This window comes from Ambystoma mexicanum, chromosome 3p (genome assembly GCF_040938575.1).
Source record: "Ambystoma mexicanum isolate Mex_15411 chromosome 3p, UKY_AmexF1_1, whole genome shotgun sequence".
NCBI classification, from domain to species: Eukaryota; Metazoa; Chordata; class Amphibia; order Caudata; family Ambystomatidae; genus Ambystoma; species Ambystoma mexicanum.
Genome location: NC_090925.1, coordinates 1,090,421,285 through 1,090,443,178, shown reverse-complemented (window position 1 = coordinate 1,090,443,178; position 21,894 = coordinate 1,090,421,285).

The following is a 21,894-nucleotide window of genomic DNA, read 5'->3' as shown; positions in this document are numbered from 1 at the left end:
GTTACAGAAATTAGACATATCACCCCTCTTTAAGATGGGAACCATGATGGACTTAGTCCAGAATGCTGGAATCTTTTTCACTCTCTTGATAGTCTCAAATAATTTCAACATGAATGTTGCCCATCTGACAGGATCTTTTTTCAAGATTTTGTTTGTCAGGCCATCAGGCCCCGCCGCTCTCGAGGCATTTGAATTTTTTAAGAGGTCAATTAAGTCTTGACTGTCAAATTGAAAGTCCCAGGGCACTTCTGAAGCAATGTGTGCCCCAATTTGGTCCCCCCCTTGGGAATCATATAGACTTTTAAAGTGGGCCTCCCACAACTCCGAAGACACTGAGTTAATTATTTTCGAATCCTCCGGGGTGTTTAGGTTGTTTATTAGTTTCCACACACCAACTGTGTTTTTCTTAATGGCAAGCTTTAGCATTCTTTTGCCGTCTTTCTGGATAACTTGGTGCTTGTGCTGAGATAACCAGTTCTTAAAGTTGTTTTTGACATTTTTAAGTAGGGTTAGGTTTTGGGGCGTTTTATGTTTTTTCTCCAGTCTCCCCAACCTGTTTACCGCTCTTTTTATTCAGCGATTTTTGCTCGTCAAATGCATGCCTTGGTGTAAAAGCAGGCCTCTTAAAGCTCAGGGTCTTCTCTCAAAGTCCAGTGGAAACTCTGGATATGTCAATATTCCCCCTCTGGAGCACAGTGATTCTGAGCTTAAGGCCGTCAAAGAAGATGTTATAAATGACATGGCTCTTCTATTAATACGTAAGCGGTTTCCTCCCGGGGTCACCACGTAATGATGGCCTTGTTGGTGGTAACCCGTTGGTGAAATGTTTTAACGCCCAGTCTAGGCATTCTAGCTCCAGGAGGTTATGGTCACCCACGTCCGAAGATATCACTTGTAGAGAGGTATATTTCGCTAACAGCTCTTCTCTAGCAAAAATGTAGTCGATTATACTAGATTGCCCCCCCGTTTCCAAGTTGCGGCCGGGGGTTGATTACCATGCAAATAGTTATTTGCCATGTGGATGTTCCTCTCTAGTAACTCCCTTTCGAAGTCAAATCCCCTTCTGGCATTTTCTGTGGCTCTAACTGGTAAGACTTCTATTTTGGAGCCTTTTTTATCGAAGCATTCCATGTTTAAGTCTCCACAGAGTAGAACAGCCAACCTTGGCCAAGTTGTCCTCGCATCATCGATTTCCCTTAGTAGGGTGTTTTTGGTGCTTAGCTTACCTCACACCCCAGGCTTCTTCTCCTGGAGGCAAATAAGGTCATATTTTGTTAGATTTATATTACTTTTGCCAAATAGGTGCACAAATCCCCTCGTGTTCGAACTTGCAATTAACCTGCCCTTAGGTGAGTCTAATTGACTCCTTTGCTGGCATTATGATCTTCCTTCCAGCGTTCCTGCTAGCCAACTCCAGTCTTCACAGTAGCCGACCCCCTGGTCTTCACTTTTCTTCTGGACGTCCAATCTTCTTCCCTTGTAAATGCTGATTGTGAAGTCTTCTGTACCCTCTTTGCTACAGCTACCATGGGTACTGAGGTCACCGGGCTGGTCTTGGGAGGACCCACTTTCACCTTTCCCCTGTCCCCAACGTGGGGTTGCACCCAAGCTCTTTGCTTGATTGTTCATGTCCTTTAAAGTAAACCCATGTGCATTCAGCTTGGTCCCTCCTTTCATAAGGAGGTTATTGATATTCCGAGTTTCTATGTGTAGATTCACACTGTCGCAACTTACTTCACTAGGGAATTCAATTAAGTGGATGTCCCTGGAGCTAACTTGATCCAGAGTTGGGACACAGCGTAGCAGCCTCATTACATTTGTTCTGTCCATAACGAGGTTGTCTGTGAATTCCAAAGTTCTTTGTAGGGATAGTTTGAACTCCTCATTTGGTGACACATTGTTGGGTTTCTGCGAGTTAACTCGTTTGTTTCCCAAGTCTACGGCCGCCCCTGTACTGTTTTCTGCCCATGTGACAGATCTTCTAGAGTCCCTTGCTGGTACACCTCTTGGCATCTTGTCTGGGTGTTGCCCCCCCTCGACATCTGCTGCTTTCCTCTATTCTGTGACTTTTCTTCTTTGTTCCATCGTCATAAAGTCTTGCTCTGAATATAGAGTGAAGAATTTCTGATGATTCGTCCGAAATTTCCACGTTTTGAAGTACTCTCTACCTCCATTTCAGACCTCTTATGTCTTTTTTTTTAGGCGGACCAGTGCCCATTGGTTCCGTGGTCCTGTTCAGGTCGGCCTCCACATTTAACTCTGATGCACTGTTGACTGCCTTTACTGGGCCAAGTAGAACGTCATAAGCCTTGGGGGCTGATATGCTGGACTCCTCTTGATATTGATTAGCTCTCTCAGACCCCTTTAAGTCTGTGTTGTCCGAATAGATGGACAAATTCATCAAGTAATTTTCTGTTTCGTCGTAGGACATAGCACACTCCGATTCCTCTTCACTCAGTATTTCTAAGTTGATCCCTGTGGGGGTTAGCGAGCCCCTATGGTTCAGCGTTTGCCTTGTAAAGACTGCCTGGTTTCCCGGTCTTTGTATGTTTCTTGGTAGGCCAAAGTTGCTTCTTTACACTTCAGGCTCCCACCCTTTTTGACAGTGGGCCTCATTATGAGTGTGGTGGAAAGGCAACAATGGTGCTGGTAGTGCTACCAGCACCGTTGTTACCTCTCCACCACACTACGAGTTCTGCTCGCTGGTGCCGGACTGCATGCCTGGACTGACCTTAATAAGGGCATGGCTACCGCCAGAGTTATAGTGAGGGCCAGTGTCTTTACTTGGTCCACCTTCTGAGTTGATGTTTCCCAAGGGAGGCATTTGTTTCTTCGAGTAGGTACTGGACCCCTTTTTGTTGAGCACCAACTGTGCACTTTGGATCACCCTGAGTCCTTTTTGGGGAACTCTGAACATTTCGATTGTTTTAGTTTGAGGATTTGAGGGACCAGTCCCCATTTTACTTGATGCTGGGTGACCCTTCCTCCCTTTGCTTTACTGGAGTCCGATCCCACTGTCACCCCATTTGATGTATTCTCAGAATAATTCTCGGTGGATGTTGTTACGTCTTTTGTTGTGGGGACTGTGGGTTTTTCCACTGTTGAAATAGGGGGAGGCGATGCCAGTATAACAGGTGCAGCTAGATCCTCATTTCGCGTGAGTCTATTTTGGCTCCTACTGTCAGCGAGTTGCAGCTTAACCTGTCAGCTCTCCGTTTTTCTTTTTGCAGGATGATTGGATCAAGTATACTCTTTAAAATGTGTGTGATTTGATCTGTGTGTTTGTTCATTAGTCTGAAGGGCTGTAATGAAGCCTTCCACGAAGATTAACTTTGAGTGCATCATGGCAATCACCGTTGTCTGGTCCCGTAGTTGCTCGTTCTGGGTCTCGATTAATTTCATAAACGGTGACATTGGGATTCTGAATGCTGAGATCATACCTACATTGATTTCCGGGTTCTCCTAGGGACTTTTCTTCGACCTGTGCCGCTGCTAAATCCATTACAAGATCTTTATCAGACAAGAGTGCTGGCCCATGTTGTTGTTTACTTGAAAATGGGGCCTGTTGTTGAATTTCTGCTGTTACTGTCCTACTAGAGGTCCCCCCGTTCCGGTGTGGTTGGAACTGTTGGTGTGGGAACTTCCCTACACCATTTGGTAACAAGCCTTGACCAACCCGCCCACCGTTGAATGGGGGCCAGAACATAGGTGAGGCGGGGTGGACGCCTCTGGTGCCTTTTTCTTTAGTGGCTACTTTTGTGTTTTTCATACTTTTATTGTAACAAAAGATTTCTGAATGACAACCTAGAGCAGATATGATGCCCAGTGGCTTCCAGCCATTGTCAGTTGTGTAAGAGTGGGATGCTTTTTGGTTGTACTGCGGGGCAAGTCCAAATATAAATGGATTCATTGGTGGCGGGTCGTCATCTTGGCTGCCGCTCTACACCCCCTCTTGTGGCAGTTGTGGCAGCGGCAGCAATGCGCCACATTCCACAAGTGGCAATTCCTTTGGTGTAACAGGAGGGATAATCTGTTTGCAACGAGGCGAGTTCTGGCTACAACCTCCCTTGTTTCATGGCAACTGATCGTCGTCCGGTACCTTATCCCACGTCGAGGTATTACATGCCGTAGATTGAGTTTTTTAGACCTTATCGTCTGTGTCTACAGACACGGTTTTTGCCTTTTGCATAAGTGCGTCTAGTGCTTGTAGGGGGGGTTGTAACAGGTTTTCATGTGACAATGTTTCTTTACATATTTCGATCACTGTAAATATCGCACATATGGCCGCCATTAAAATAAGGTGTCGTTGCAAAAGATTGTTAGAGGACCTAGAGGGGGTAGTACACAGTTTTGGGGACAGTATGTTCCACAAGTTAATGTGCCGTTTGGTCCTGTACGCGTGAACCAATGTGCTTATTATAGACAAGAGGGTCATTGGCGAGCACAATGCCCGATCCTCCAGCAGAGGTCGAATAATACATATGGTATTATGGGTAGATGATCCAGAGGCCGCTCTGGGGCAGGGGGTCCTGGTAGAATCCAGTTTTCTCAGAATTGTCAGTCCTTTTTGCAAGACAATCAGCCGCTGAGTGTGGATAATAGAAATATTTTTGATCATCCTTCTACTGCTTATCTTTCTGAAGACATTTCCTTTGATGATATATTGGTTCGCTAGGATTGCCTGAAGGCAAACATAGGGTTTACCCCAAAATACCGTAAATATCATGCTGAATGTGCTTTTATTGTGCATTTGGCATGATACAAAATTTTGAATCCCAAAATACCAATATAAGTTAGCTGTGGTGCAGGGATTGTCCCCCACTCCTCTAGTTCGGTATTCTGGCTAAGAGGGTTGCAGGTGTGTCCCCTGCATACATTAAAGGTAAAGCAGGTGACAAACAACCAAAATATGCAAAGCTTGAGTCACAAAATATGTACAAGTGGGCTTCACAATTTTGTCACTTGAACTTTTCGTGTTCGTTATTGTAAAGAAGATCCCACAAACACACACACAAATTCTAGCATTGAACACAGAAACCTGCTCCAGAACTGGACTACTCAAACACGCCATTCTAGTGGTGCCTCCACAAACACGCATGCATGCACATCGTGCATACACACCAACACTGCACACATATACATCCAAAATTGAACCTGGCCTTGAAGTGCTAACTGGAAATACTTGGGATTACTGTTCTTTCTGGTGATCATTATTACTGGGTTACTGTGATAACAATGAATATAGCTGTTACGCTCACCTGGACCCCACAGGGGTGTCGATCGGACCCGGACAGCTGCGGTCTCCGTCAACGTGATGCGTAGTGCAGAGATGACTGTCTGGACTGGCCCGCCTAGTCTTGTCTGCTGGACCCGAAGAAGTAATTTCCTGCAAGTGGAGACAGAGATTAGCCACCTGTGGGTTTTAGTGATGGCCTCCCACTGTTCTCGCTCTCCCCCACTAATCACCTCCGATATCCCCTTAGTAACCTCACCTTATGTTTGTAAAAGATGAGCTCTCCATCCTGCGTGTCTTGCAGGGGTGTGTAGATACCAGTTACTTCACTGGTTTGAAGGCGTTGGGAGAGTTCCGGTAAGCATTGACTCTGAAGTCCCAGGCGGGATTGGTAAGTATCAAGTTCAAAGAGTTCAATGTGCCCGATGTTCACTCTTGTCCCCTTCCTTCCTTAAGTTGCAACTGAGATCGTGAGAAGAAGGTCTTGTAGCTGCTGCTGGCGTTCAGGTAAGAGTCTGTGTTACCCAACGCTGTCCGATAACTATTGCATGCGTTAACGTGTTGTTTTTCTCCCTCTTTACAGATGCGGCATATGAAGATATGGAGAATAATACCGCCGGTGGTAAATCAGATAAGTCTATGGTGGTAAGAGGTTTTTGTTGATTCCCTTGGCTCACCTTGTTATTCTTGTGCTCCTAGGTGCCGGAGTACGGCGAAGAAATGATGGAGACAGTGCCGGATCGAAAGATGCTGTGAGAACTGGTGAGTATGGCGCCATGCTGGAGCTGGCGAAGCGACGCTTGCAGGACTGATGTACTTTCCAGGTCGGGAGATGAAATGGATCCGGAATCAGGTGAGGAATTTGAAATAAGTTCGTTTTCTAACCTTGTCCTTTTCTTCCTCTTTATTCTAGGAGCTCCGGATTCGAGGCAGGCGTGGCAGAAGACTGGATGCTGGCTGCAGGCACGCGGGCCTGGCAGAAGACTGGATGCTGGCTGCAGGCACGGTGAGAGTCACGCCGCTGGATGCAGAATAACACGAAGCATGTGCTGCTGTTCGGGCGTGGTTTAAATAGCCTCCAAAGTAGTCCCAGGAAAGAAGTTCCTCAGGACCATACCCGAGTAAAAAATAGTCCCTGTAGTAAAATAGTCCCATCCAGGCCTCACGTTGGCTTGGATTTATTTGCAGCATGGTCTGCATGAGGTAAGTAATGTCTATGAGCCTGGCGCCTATGGCGCCAGGACTGATTTTTATTATGAGCCTGGTGCCTACGGCGCCAGGACAGAACCCAGACAGCCCCTAGCTGGGGCTGCTGGGGTTTTTGTAAATGTCTGGATGCCTGCTCCCGGGGCTGATGGGCTATATCCGGATGCCCGGGGGTAGGCATCCTGACAGCAGCATTGCGGCCTTGCTATGTTAGCTGGAGAGGGATGCCCCACAATCTGATTCCTAACCTTGCTGCCATCAGCAAGAAGCCACAAGGCATCATTCACCAGGGTCAGCATTGTCTCAAGCCCATTGTGACAAGTGAAAGTCGCTAGCTAACACATCTTACAAAGGGGTTGTCCCAAGTGGCTTATTTACCTGCCCCGTGCCCACCTTTCCAAGAAGAGTATGACAATTTGGACAATGGGTACAAACTAACTGTATCTAATCGGATTGAATTTGAGCTTCTTCAGTTCAGAGATTGATATAATAAGAGGGGCAACCATAATTACCAAAAGTGTTGCGCAGCTGGCTTGATGCAGTTTCTTTAATGATTTAAATGACTGGAGTGATCTGGAATGGCTAATGGATTGTAATTGGAATTCAAAAGAAAGGATTAAATTGAGAAAGCACAGGTTCTATAACGTTGTTGTATTTGCAGCCATGCAGATAAAACATTGATCAATGAACGCCATATTTTAGGCAACATGCTCCAAATAGTGGGATTCAATGAGGTGGAGGTCAAATCAATTCACTCGAGAAAGTTTCTGTGCAATTGCAATGTCCTAGGAAGAAAAAGCAAACAGAAAAGTCCAAAGACACCCCATGTAGTAACTGGGACTATTGTACTTCAGTATTCTCCAGCGTTATCTGTATTTCTCTCAAGTGTGTACAGTGCCATTTCCTCATTAGTTTTGGTAGGCATCTCAAGGGATCATTGAACACGTTATGTTATCAGCTGTCTTCTGTAATTGTATGACTAGAAATGTGTCATGCGTTAAGTTATCCCATCAGTATTGACTGTGCATTGGAGCCTTCTGAACTACATACATAAACAGGTGTGCTAGAGCTGTTGGTTTGTGGAATGAGAGGAAACAAAATAAGCACAAAAGAACAGATATGTTTCAGTGAAGCTTACCTTTCTGATAAGCTCTGATGCAGATAAATATGAACTATCTAAGCCTTTGTGTATTAAATAATAATCTTTACAAGCGAGTTAACTCAAGAGGGCTTTGCTTAGATGCCAAGGATAGCCCTCTTGAGTTAACTCTCTTGTAAAGTTAGTTTTCTGCATGCATATTCATCTTTCTATTGGAAACGCTGGTGGGTGTACGATAATGTGCCTCATTTAGGAAAATGTGCAGATTTTTCAATGGGCCCAAACCCATGTCATCAGATTCATCGATGCAGTCCTAACATTTTTGTGATCATTGTTAAACAGAAATCATATAGTGCCTCCTTTTGATTTATATTGGCCTAAGCCTAGTTGCTCTATGGGGAAAACCGCGTTGCAAAGTTCTGATTTTGGGTCGACTTTGCCGCCATTTCAGAGTCATCTGCCATTTTGATTTCTGTTCGTATGATTCTCTGTTCTAAAATGGTGGACTGTGTTTTCAACTTGCAACCAAGCCTCCCGACCTTTGAGTTCTGTTAATGTTTAGGTTGTCCGAGAGCCGACTGTTTAGACTAGGTAAAGAGACCTTGCGCTCCCTATGAACTGCCATCTGAGTATTGTCTGCACACATAAGATTAATCCGTGGGTTAACGCTGGGACAATACAGAGTAAATCTCAAGCGTGGACACAGGCCAAACTACATTGTGAAGGGATATATACTGAGGCTTTCCGCGGGATCCGAGAATATACATCCCCATTGTAACTTGATGGAAATGCAAACTCATGTAATCGTTCTGCATATTATTGTATAAACTATATGTGAACTAGACACGAACTCTAGACCACAAATTATTAACATGTAGAGGGGCTGGACAATATTTCTGAAAACTGCATAAAAGTACGAATGTCTAGATGTCCAGCACTCTCTCTCCTCTCTTTGACGGGCTGGTACTCATTGCAAGGTGTTGAGAGCCAGATAGCTATCTGTATTTATGTTTCTTTGTAAACTGCGCAGAATACCCGTGTTTGGTGTATTTCCTTTGTGGCACCAGCCTCGATATTTCTTTTGCTTTTACAGATGGCGCCCGAATAGGGACCCTCTAGATCGATGCCATCTCGTTGAAGAGTTGACGTGGCTATCGGACCAGGATCAGACAGTGAGAAAGGGGGCCCCTTCTTGGATGACACACAACACCTCAACAGTACTGCACAGCCCAATCCCTGAACAATGAGCACGTGATCCGAGACGGCATCTTGACGAGGGTTTATAGATCGAGGCGGGCAGTTTTGCTGAAATCACCAACCACGAGGGTCCTTAGTGTTGTCCTTAATAATCTGATCGGACATCCCTTTGTCCTTTGATCAAGTGACTTGTGCCCCGATTCCTAAGTATCCTGATATTTGATTTGGCGTATTGTCCTCGCAAGTACAATTATTGACCAAGTAACACCAGTAATCTGACATGCCTGGGAAATTGTCTGCCTGTTTCAGGGCATTATTCCACAGAGACAGACAATCTTTGGAATTTGGCCATCCAGCACCACAGGAGGGGTCACTGGCATGTAATATGTACTGTAAGTACGGCATTGGTAGTATAGTGTTTAACGATATTTGGCAAAGACAAACTAGACATGCTTCCGAACTTCAGTGGCCAATCAATGGTAGCTTTGAGATTTCTCATATAGAATATTTAGAGTCTATATTGTTAAAGAAAAAAGCTAGATCTGCAGCATTTGATGTATTACAAAATTGGAAAAAAGAAGCTATGCAGCAACTTAAAAGTAGAGAGAAACATGCACATCGACATATGTAGAACGCTGAGAAAGCGTTATTGTACGATCCACAAAAACAGTCAGAGTCAGTTAGAAACATGGATAGGGCTTTTCAACTTGGCATTCAGAAAATATACCCGTCTAAAGATTTTCATGGATCAGATTAATTGATCGATAAGCTTTAAATGAACGAAGGCCTGGTGCCACTGTGCCACCTCCTTATGTACCTTTTCCTATTGCTTTACCTCTTCCTGCTGTTGTTCCTCCTCCCGTAGTAATTCCTGCACCTCTTATTAATCCTCTTATTACTCCTCTGCCACTAGCTATTGCTCCACTTCCTATTGTCGCTCCTCCACCTGTACCTCCACCTTTGCCTGCTGCCATGGGTCCGGTAGATTTGTCTTTGACACCAGTGATAGCACCTTCATTACCTATTGTACAAGATTTGTCTACTCTTTCTCTTCCAAGTGGTTCTGCCCCACTTGTAGTTGATAAGGGAGCGGAATCGAAGATTGGAACTCGCAATACAGTTTCTAAGGAAAGAAAGCAAGATATGAATGCATGGGCTAGACAGTGCATGGAGAAGGGTGAACAATCTGATGTCTTTGCTACACTCTCTAATCTAGAAAGTTTACCTGAGAAAACTGTTTTTATTGAAGGGATGGGAATTTATTTATCCGTAATGTGGAACAGATTGGATGATGTAGATATCCCACAAGGGTTAAGGGATCTGAATGTTTTAGCATATTCAAGAGATACTGTGGAGAAAGTATATGAGCACGTCGAGAGGGTATTTGAGTTTAGAAAGGAGTTAGAAAAGTTACGGAATGATGAAATAGATGGTGATAGTTTGAGCGTTTTTATTTGTACAGAAACGGTTCCTTCCTCTTAGTAAATTGATGAGTGAAGAAACACGAATTTGCACGAGAGATGCACTTAGATGGATTTCAGATATGTCGATATCTCCCATAGAAGTATATGACACATGTAGTCAGTATACGCCAGAAATGCAGAGGAAAGTGATACAGGCAATGGTAGAGTACCTAAAAGATGAATGTATACAGAGAAAGATTTGTTGTACCGCAAAATTATTGAATATCTACAAGAGAGTTTTTTCGTCTGACACTCCTTCAGCTGCTTTTTTGTTGCTCAGTAAGCATTCAGAGTTGCCTGTTACTCAGTTACCTATGAGAGAGGTTCCTCTGACATTCTTCCTCAAAGTCCAGGTTCTGGTTAACGCCGCAACAGGTGTTGCCGCCTATGATATTGATGCACATTATGTATCGCAGTTTGTTCACGTCCCGTTCTCAAGACAGGAAGTGAATACCATTAGACAATCTATTCCAGATATAAGGAAGAATCCGACAGGATTTTATAAGGGGATAGAATCTGTCTTGCAGTTGTCAATATTCACCCTGGGTGATATAGATTTGTTATTTCCTGTGCTCCTACCTGCCGATTTGTGGAAACAGATTAGGACAGTAGACGATGTAGCAGGGTTAGGGGACACATGGGATAATTTGACTAGGCAAGATAGAGATAGGCCAGCTGGTGAGAGACCACCACAGATGAAACTGACTTTGCCTGATAGAATAGTGACAAAATTGAAAGCCTTTATTCCTGAAAGATGGATAGTTTGGGACAAACTTACTGCTTGTATCCAAGGAAAATCTGAAGGTGCTACTGAATCCTTTAATCGGTTTGAACAAGTATTTTCAGATTTTAGCTGACAGGATTTAAGCACAGAGTCTGTAAAAAGATTATTTGTGGACAAATGTGTGTGTGGATTGTTACCTGACATCCAGTCACAAATTATGACTTCTGAGTGTGCATGGCAAGCTAAGTCTCAGTCTGAAGTGTAGCATATGGCTCAGTATTATGAAAACTGAGTTAATAATGAGAAGGAAAGGATCGAGAAAAAGAAGGGAGACTTGAAAACTAAGGTGTTGTTGCAAAAGATTGTTAGAGGACCTAGAGGGGGTAGTAACCAGTTTTGGGGACAGTATGTTCCACAAGGTAATGTGCCGTTTGGTCTTGTACACGTGAACCAATGTGCTTATTATAGACAAGAGGGTCATTGACGAGCACAATGCCCGATCCTCCAGCAGAGGTTGAATAATACATATGGGATTATGGGTAGACGATCCAGAGGCCGCCCTGGGGCAGGGGGTCCTGGTAGAAGTCAGTTTTCTCAGAATTGTCAGTCCTTTTTGCAAGACAATCAGCCGCTGAGTGTGGATAATAGAAATATTTTTGATCATCCTTCTACTGCTTATCTTTCTGAAGACATTTCCTTTGATGATATATTGTTTCGCTAGGATTGCCTGAAGCAGGGTTTGGAACCAACACCTATTCCCTTTAATCAGAAAGGACCCTATGTTGAGATGATAGTGGGAAATAGGAAACATCTATTTTTGATAGATACAGGAGCACAGAAGTGTTCCATTGACCATTCATGGGTTCCAGACATTCCACTGTCAGGGCAAACTAATTTTTCTGTAGGGTTTTCCGGTACGCCAGTGGTTAGTCCGGTTTCTTTGTCGGTACCGATTTCACTGGGTCCATTAACGGATCACTGTCCATTTCTTTTGACATCAAACTGTGGTGAGAATTTTTTGGGGTTGAATCTGTTGAAGGAATTAAGTGCGGTAATTCATTGTTCTTCGGATGGAGTGTGTGTTGGCGATTTCACCACAGCAATTTTCTGTCTCACAGTTTCTGACTAGACCTTTGCCGCCAGAATTTAGTGACGTTCCGGAATGTGTATGGGCAATTGACGACAATGATGTTGGTATTGTACAAACTGAGCCTGTTAAAATTGTTTTGAAACCTGGAGTAAAGTTTCCACGTATTCCTCAGTATAAGATTTCGATTGATGGTGAGCAAGCTTTGAAGTGTATAGTTTCCGATTTTATACACCGTGGGGTAATTGAAGAAATTGCAGGAAGTTTGTGCATTAGTCTGATTTTACCAGTGTATAAGAAAGGAGATAATGCAATTCCTTTCCGTTTCATTATCGATTTATGCGCTATAAACAAGATCGTCGCTCCACAATTTCCTATTGTGCCTTATGTGACAACGATTTTAACGATGATCACAGCTTCTGATACTCATTTTAGTGTCGTAGATCTTAAGAATGCCTTCTTTAGCATTCCTATACACAAGGATAGCAGATACCTGTTCGCGTTCACCCTAGGGGGACGCTCGTTTACATTCACCCGTGCGCCACTATGCTACGCGGAAAGTCCGAGCATTTACAGTAGGGCTTTGAAAGAACAGCTCGACACACTTGAGTTGCCTACTACTTGCATATTGCTTCAATATGTTGACGATCTTCTTTTGGCTGCAGATTCAGAAAGTGCTTGTAAAGAAGACACTGTGAAATTGCTTATTCATCTAGCAAAACATGGACATAAAGCTTCACTGAAAAAGTTTCAATATTGTCGACAGGAGGTCACCTATTGAGGTGGGAAGAAGATTGACACCTAAACGAATTAAAATAATTTCTAGCATGTCTGTCCCAAATACACAGAAGGAAGTCAGGGCCTTGATAGGAATGGCTTCTTACTGTAGACAGTGCATCCCAAACTTTTCGCTAGTGATCAAACCAATTTTGGCTTTGACAAAGAAGGGCATTTCTTAGCCATTGCCATGGAACTTGGAACACCAGAAAGCTTTTGTTTTTCTCAAGACTGCACTGTGTTCAGCACCGGTTTTGGGCACACCAAATTATGAAAAGGCCTTCTAGTTGTAAGTGCATGAATGTGATGGATGTGCTGTGTTAACGCAGGAACATGGGGGGAAGAACAGGCCGTGCGGTTACTTTTCCTCCACCCTTGATCCTGTTGCTGCGCTTTGCCGAGATGTCTGAGAGCTGTCGTTGCTGCTGCTGTGTCTGTAAAACAGAGCGAGGGAATGGTCCTAGGACATGCTTTAACCTTGTTGGTACCTCACTCTGTAGACTTTCTATTAAACAGAACGCAAACACAACATCTTACCTCCGCACAATTAACGAAATGCGAATTGATCTTGTTTGCACCGCATATACAAATTAAGAGATGTTTAGTATTGAATCCGGCCGAATTATTACCTCTTCTGCAAGATATTGCTTGCACTGACGAAATGTCACATGACTTCCTTTATACCACAGAACAAGAAACTAAAGGCAGGATTGATTTGAAAGATACACCTTTGAACGACCCACAAGGAGAGCTGTTTTGCGATGGCTCTTGTTTCAAACTTCTGGATGGTACATCCACTGCTGCTTATGCTATCACTGCATTAAGCACGATTGTGGAAACCAAAAGAATTTTGCATAACTCTGCGCAGGCCACAGAGATGATTGCATTGACCCGAGCATGTGAACTTTCTGAAGGGCTCAGAGTGAATATATATACTGATAGTCAATATGCTTTTGGGGTAGTTCACAACTTCGGTAGGCTTTGGGCAGAACAAGGTTTCTTGACCTCACATGGAACGAAAATTCAATATGGCACCTTGATAGTTCAGCTACTCTCAGCGCTTGCACTTCCCACCTAGCTAGCAATTATGAAATGTGCGGCATATCAGAAAATCATACATGATGTAGGAAAAGGGAACGCTTTTGCTGACCAGATAGCCAAACAGACTGCTACTGATCTCTTTTCAGATATGTACACTACAAGGGAAGCCACAAACATCTGCACTATAGATGAAGGAATCGATTCCATAAAGAATATCCAAGCAGATGCCACTCTAGAGGAAACTAAGCAATGGGCTGAGGGCTTGGCAAGGTTGGATGATGATGGGTGTTGGGTGGATAACTTAGTGGAAAAATGGATGTTGCCAGACGTGTACATCACTATGATGGTTTCAATGGCTCATGGTCCCACCCACATATGTGCCTGGAAAATGTGCAAAATGTTAGAAACTGTCTGGGTAAATGTTAACATCCAGAAAACTGCAGAGCAGTTTGTCCAGAGTTGTATGGTCTGTCTACAACACAATGTGGGGAAGGGTACATCAATACCAAGGGGTAGTTTTGGTCCACCTTCTATCCCTTTCGAGGTAATTCACTTTGATTTTATTGAAATGGAGCATTGCAATAACCTCCAAGATGTTCTGGTAGCAATTTGTGTTTTTAGTAAATAGGTTGAAGCTTTACCTGTAAAAGATGCCACAGCAATGACGACGCGAAAATCATGCTCAAGGAATATTTTCCTAGGTTTGGTTTGCCGAGGGTCATCTGGTCGGATAATGGTCCACATTTTATCGCTGCTCTTATCCTACAAATATGCGCGGATTACAGATCGATAAACGGTTCCATTGGGCCAGACATGCTCAGAGTGCTGGATTGGTAGAGCGGCACAATGGAATTTTAAAGAACTAACTCGCTAAAACGTGTGCCGGCACCAATTTGAAATGGCCGGACGCCTTACCGATAGTGTGACTGGGACTGGGCTCTCCCCATATGAGGTGGTGATGGGGAGGCCAGTCAACATTTGGAATATTCCTAAATCTAGGGCTTTGAGGGATATAGAGCATGTACTTCTTTCTGAATATTGTGAATGGTTAACTCAAAATCTGTATTTGATTCATCAACAGGTGCGAGAAGCCCTCCCAGCCAAATACGAGGTGCCAGGTCACAGCATTCGACCTGGTGACTGGGTGCTGACTAAAGTGTTTGAGAGCATCCTGTCTCGCACCGCGGTGGAGAGGACCCTTTCAGGTCCTATTGGCCACACAGACTGCCGTGCGAGTAGCTGGAAAGAAACATTGGATTCACGCTTTGCATGTCAAGAGGATACCTTTCCCTTTGCCACACGACAAAGAAAATAAGGAGAAACTTACTTGCTCTGTTCCCAACGATCGATCAGCTTTGAGCAACACTGAGGGTGTTCTGGATTCACTCCCTGAGCCCGTGGGGCCTGGGGAAATTGCTGCCTCATCTCCACACTGTTCTACAGATCCTTTTGCACCTGTGTCTGGTCTTGCTGAAAACCATCCCTTCCATCAGGAAGCAACGACACACTGTTCACAGATCACACGGTACCAGGAATCACAAGGTACAATCTGCGTCCACGGAGCTAGACTTACTGCACGGTTCGGCTGTGCTCATAGGGGAACAACTACAGAGCTTGTCTTTTGTTGCCACATCTTTTGCATCTGAACAAAAGTAGGTGGCTTGGGACATGGAAAAACTAAGAAAACGCGTGATCAGGAGATCACCAACAAACGGACTACAGAGTTTTTTGCAGGAATCTTTTTGAAAAAGAGAACAGCTTCAAATGAACAATGCCTGTTGTCGCCTCTACTCGTGCAGAGCAAACAAGTGACTGTGTGGCCAACAATGACAATGGACGATGGAATACATGGTCTTTTAAAACGTGTTGTTTTCTTGTAATTGCGTTAACCAGTTTCATACTGTTAGCTGCTTTAGGATTTTGGTTTATGGAAGAAGTACACCCACTTGAAATATTCTTGCCTACTGAGAATGTTCCTACTGTATCTACACCTTTGTGCACCTGCACACTCTATCGCTTAGAGACTCTCAACATAGACAGAGCTATCATAACAATACATTACTGCTAATAATGAATGCAACTCATGCCATTTTGAATAGGACAAACTGCTAGGTTTGCTCTCATTTACCGCAACATGGGGAAAAGGGATTGGGCTGGTATATTCATCCTTTGCCTTTAACTACTGCATGTTATGCTTCTCTACGGGCATTATTCTTTGGCCGGTGGAATGATAGTATCTCAGGGAATTTTGATGGGACAAATTTGAACGAATTTGAAAGACGAGTTTTAACGCCTCTGGGATGCTCACTCTTTGCAAATAGGAGCAAGCCTAATGTTGCTTCTACTATGCCTTCTGATAGACTGTCCCAACCTTTTCAATCTCTGATTTCTTTTAAGATGGCTCCTATAGGTAATAGGGATGCCACACCACCTTCTTATACTGTTAACCATAGCCCCAATTCTGTTTCGTTCTGAAGGCAAAGGAATGGTACTCAGTCCATGGGCGATTTCAAGGGTTGCACCAATGTTGCACACTTGACCAGTGAGGACAGACCTTTGTATGTAAGCGAACCTGTCTACTTAGTTTTCGGTAATGAAGCTTTTCCATGGCTACCTAGGGATTGGCAAGGAACTTGTTATTTGGGAATTCTGCTATCAGGGGTATATGTAGCTAGTACCACTGAAATCTCTAGGGCTTGTCCAAGGCGGGACGAGAGCAGTGATACTCCTCCACAAATTCTGGGCGATGTAGCAAAATCTTTTGTACCATTTTGGGGGCAGATTATGAATTCCGAGGAAATTAAGAGACTAACAAGAGTACTGGAGAAAACCATCAATCGGACCACTGGCATACTCTATAACATGACTCTAGAGCAAAAGGCAATCAGATTAGTGGCGCTACAAAACCAGATGGTATTAGACGTCATCAAGGTTGAGCGTGGTGGAGTATGCAAATTAGTGGGGTCCGCTTGCTGTGTTTTCTCACCAGATTCCTCCCCGACCATCTTTAAGGCAATACAAAATCTGCACGTCCTGAGTTCTGAAGTACACGTTCCCGAGGGGAATTGGGATCGTAGTACTTGGTTCTGGAACTTCTTACGATCTTGGGGATGGAAGCTTCTTTCAGTCTTATTGATAATTCTGGGTATTCTGTTGTTTTGCGGTTGCTATGGCTTCCTGCCATATGTTCAATGTTAGGGGGATGTTGTGCACAGACTATGGGAATATTAGGACCAAAAGTACACGCACCGGGAAGAATGACCAACGAATTTGTAATGAAGGAAATTTCCACCGCAGATCTTATTGCAATTGATATATCTGATGAATGTGATTCAGGATGTATGGATATTGAAACGTGGAGTTACTTGTGAAGCAACTAATCTCTAGTTTAGCACTTGGCTTAGGCCAAAAGGAGGGTTTGTTAAACGGAAATCATATAGTGCCTCCTTATGATTTATATTGGCCTAAGCCTAGTTGCTCTATGGGGAAAACCGCGTTGCAAAGTTCCGATTTTGGGTCAACTTCACCGCCATTTTATAGTCATCCGCCATTTTGATTTCTGTTTGTATGATTCTCTGTTCTAAAATGGTGGACTGTGTTTTCAACTTGCAACCAAGCCTCCCGACCTTTGAGTTCTGTTAATGCTTAGGTTGTCCGAGAGCCGACTGTTTAGACTAGGTAAAGAGACCTCGCGCTCCGTATGAACTGCCATCTGAGTATTGTCTGCGCACATAAGATTCATCCCTGTGTAAACACTGGGACAATACAGAGTAAATCTAAAGCGTGGACACAGGCTGAACTGCATTGTGAAGGGATATAGACTAAGGCTTACCGTGGGATCCGAGAATATACATCGCCATTGTAACTCCATGGAAATGCAAACTCATGTAATCCTTCTGCATATTATTGTATAAGTTTATATGAACTAGGCACAAACTCTAGACCACAAATTATTAACATGTAGAGGGGCTGGACAATATTTCTGAAAACTGCATAAAAGTATTTATGTCTAGATGTCCAGCACTATCTCTCCTCTCTTTGATGGACTGGTACTCATTGCAGGGTGTTGAGAGCCAGATAGCTATCTGTATTTATGTTTCTTTGTAAACTGTGCAGAATAAAAGATCTGTGAATCTTTATATCCCGTGTTTGGTGTATTTCCTTTGTGCTACTCAGCCTCGATATTTCATTTGCTTTTACATCATTTTTTTTTTATTATTTTATTCAAACAAAACAACAATACAACAAGACATAAATAAAAACTTTCAACAACATAACCACTGCACTCCACCCCCTTATGAGCCTATTTGTTCCTCGCCCTCTGTATCTGTTCCATGTGTCAGGGCTTTGCTGCTTCCGGATTCTGCTGGGGCCAATACTGCTCCAAACATTTCAGCAATCAGCAGTTTCCATGCCATGAGGGAGCCCATTTCCTCATCCCCCCCGTGCTACTAGCCTCTTGCCACACAACTGTTTCAGCCTCCGCCCATTTTTGTAGGTCCTTCCACCACACCTCCACTCGCGGCCTGTGACACTCCTTCCATCCCATGGCGATCCTACGTTTCACAAGCACGTATGCCAGATCTTTCAATTTCCCAACATGTTTGCGTTTCCGCGCCCTGGGATACCCCCCCAGCAGGCAGGCCCAGGCCGAGTCTATTATGAGCGTGACCCCCTTCTCCGCTAGCTTCTGTGCAACCTCCCCCCAATAGACTTCAATTACCGGGCACGCCCAGAACATGTCTATCATGTCTGCGTTCTCTTCGTCACACTTGGGACAAGCCTGGCGCCCCACATTTCTGAACCTTGATATTATCCGAGGGGTCATGTACACCCTGTGCGTTATGTACAACTGCAGTTGTTTAAACCTGGCATTTCTCGACACCTTCTTGTGATATCCCAAAGCCCGTTCCCACATCCCATCCTCCTTCGGGGCTCCCATCTCTGTTTCCCATTCTGATCTCAAATACACCAGATCCCTCCCGATCTTAGTCATCAACATCTCGTACAACCTGGACACTTCATGCCCACCCTCTGATGTATCGTATATCACCTCGACAGCGGTGTCCGGCTCCTCCGCCAAAATGGCTTCAGGCCACCTACTCCTAATCTCCTGTACTACCCTGTGATAAGTGACATATTGGCCACCGTGCAGTCCTGACGTTGTCCCAAGTTCCCCAAACTCCGCAATAGCCCCTTCCTGCCAGATGTCTCCCAAGGTGACTAGACCCACCGACTCCCAATAAGTCCTAATGATTACCCTCAGTTGCCTGTCCCCCTTCGTCAGCGCGACCAGCGGTATCTGCGGGACACACGGGAAAGGGTCTCCCATCATGCGGCAGGATTGGCGCCACATGTTCCATCCCACCAACAGCATTTTAGGGCGCTCGCTCATATCCGAGCTAGCCACCCAGATCATTTCCCGCAAGTAAAAAGGAGCACAGTCCCTCCCGAACAACCTGTGTTCAGGGGTCTCCTCATCAGAGAGCCACCTAGCCACATACTGCAGTTGTGCCGATACATAATACGCCTCGAAATTAGGCAGTTTAATACCGCCTTTCTCATAGAAGTTCTGCAGCTTCCATAATGCAAATCTGTGTTGGGTACCATGCCACAAAAAGTCTCTGCACATACTGTGCAGCTTAACAAAAAACTTCCTAGGGATCATATAAGGGATATTGTTGAAATAATGCAAAAGTCGGGGCAGGACCACCATTTAAAGCATAGCCCCTCGACCCATCATCGCTAGGGGCAACCTTTCCCAAAACCTCATGCATTTCCCAATTTTTCCTATAGCGATTTCAGTGTTGTGCTTGTGTTCTTCTTCAATAGAGTGATACACGTCTATCCCCAAGTAGCGGAATGAACCCGCCGCCCACGGAATCTGCAACACAGGTAATCTCTCTACAGGCTTTCCCACGTACCTCCCCAGCAGGAATAGACAAGATTTTTGAGGGTTCACCGCTATACCGGACAGCTTGGCATACCGCTCCATCACCTCCAACACATACTGAAGATTCTCTTCCGGGTACCTTAGATACAATAACAGATCATCTGCGTACAAGGATATGAGATGCCTCTCCCCTCCTTCCTCGATGCCGATCGGCTCATATTGTTGCCTGAGGTATATTGCTAGGGGCTCCAGGGCCAGAATGTATAACATCGGGGATCATGGGCACCCTTGTCTAGTGCCTCTTCCCAGCTGCCTTCTCTCCGACACCACTGCACCCGTACGGACCCTGGCTAGCGGTTCGCTATATAGCATTCCAGCCCATTTAACATAGCCTGGCCCCATGCCATACCCACGTAGGACCGCCAGCAACCACGGCCATTTAACAGAATCAAACACTTTGACTGCGTCCAATGCCACAATCGCCATTTCACTGTCCTGACTGCACCCCCATTCAACCACTCGGTGGAGTCGTCTATGGTTGTGAGTGATGTTCCTACTCGGGACATAGCCCGTCTGGTCTGGGAAAATCAGTTTACCGATCACTCTCCGCATTCTGTTGGCCAAAACAGCTATCAGGATCTTACTGTCCTGATTCAACATTGACAGGGGCCTGTAGGAGCCACAGCTATGTCCCGGTTTATTAGGTTTGGGGAGCGGTATAATAATCGCCTCCCTAAGCAACTCCGGCAACCGTCCTACTTCAAACGCCTCGTTGAGCATTTCTAGCTTGGGTGGGAGCACCTCCTCCTCATACATTTTATAGAATTCGCTAGGGAACCCATCCGCCCCCGGAGCCTTGCTGGTGGGCAACTGCCGCACTGTCTCTTTCAGTTCCTCAAGCGTGATCGGTGCATCGAGCTCCTCCCTTTCCTCGTCACTCACCTTGGCCAAGCCTATGTCCTCCAGTACCTCATCAATCTCCTCTTGGCTGCTCCCCCCATCATCCTCATATAAAGCAGTATAATATTCCGCAAATGCCCTGCTTACTCCTTCTTGAGTGTCCACCGTCTCGCCCTCCTCACCGGTTACAGTTCGAATCGGGGACCTGCGGGCTTCACTCTTATATAGCCATGCTAGGAGCCGGCCCGTTTTATCTCCTCCCGCGTGTTGCCTTCCTATGTATTTTTTGTAGTTTAAGTTACTGAGCCTGTCCCAGTGTTCCGCGCACTTCCGCTGTAATCTGAATGTCTCCTCCGTATCTGCCCCACCTCCCTCCAGCTCTTTCTCCAGTTCAATCTCAGCTGCCTGTAGTTCAGCCAGAACCCCACCCAGCAACCCCTTTGACTTCGCAATGGCAACCCCCCGCATCACCACCTTAAAGGCCTCCCATAGAGTGCCCGCCGACTGCACACTGCCAGTATTCACTTCGAAGTAAGCAATGATCTCATCTCTTAGATCCTCCCTGAAAACGGGGTCTTTGAGCGCCTCTGCCCGGAGGCGCCACGTCGGTATTCGCGCCCTGGGGGGGCAATACTGCCACCCCAGGACCAGGGGCGAGTGATCCGAGAGAACCCTCGCTTTGTATTCTATATGAGTACTCTCAGCAACCACGTCCGGGGTGGCAAAGATATAATCAAGCCTCGTGTGTAGCTTATGCGGGGCCGAGTAGTGCGAGTACTGCCTCCCCTCAGGGTGTTTCACTCTCCACACATCTGCCAAGCCAAAGTCTGCTAGCAACCTCTGCAACACCCTGGCTGCTGGGCTGGGCCTGGCCACCCCCCCATCTGACCTGTCTACTCCTGGATTCAAGACACAATTAAAGTCCCCTCCCCAAATCACCCCAGCCCCCACACCCACACTCAGCTTGGTACACAGTGTCCTAAAGTATGCCGCCGTGTTTTGGTTAGGAGCGTAGGTATTTACTATGCATACTTCTTTGTTCTCTAACAGCCCCCTAATTATCGCCAACCTCCCATCTGCATCCACAATTTCTTCAGTTAACTTAAATGGGACATGCGGCGCACCCAGATAAGCACTCCCCTTGCATAGGCAGAGTACGACGAACCCACCGCTATCCCTTTCCATTTCCTCCCCACCATCTCCATCCTCTCCCTCGTCAAATGTGTCTCCTGCAACAAGGCGATGTCTATCTTCTGTCGCCTCAAGTACAACAT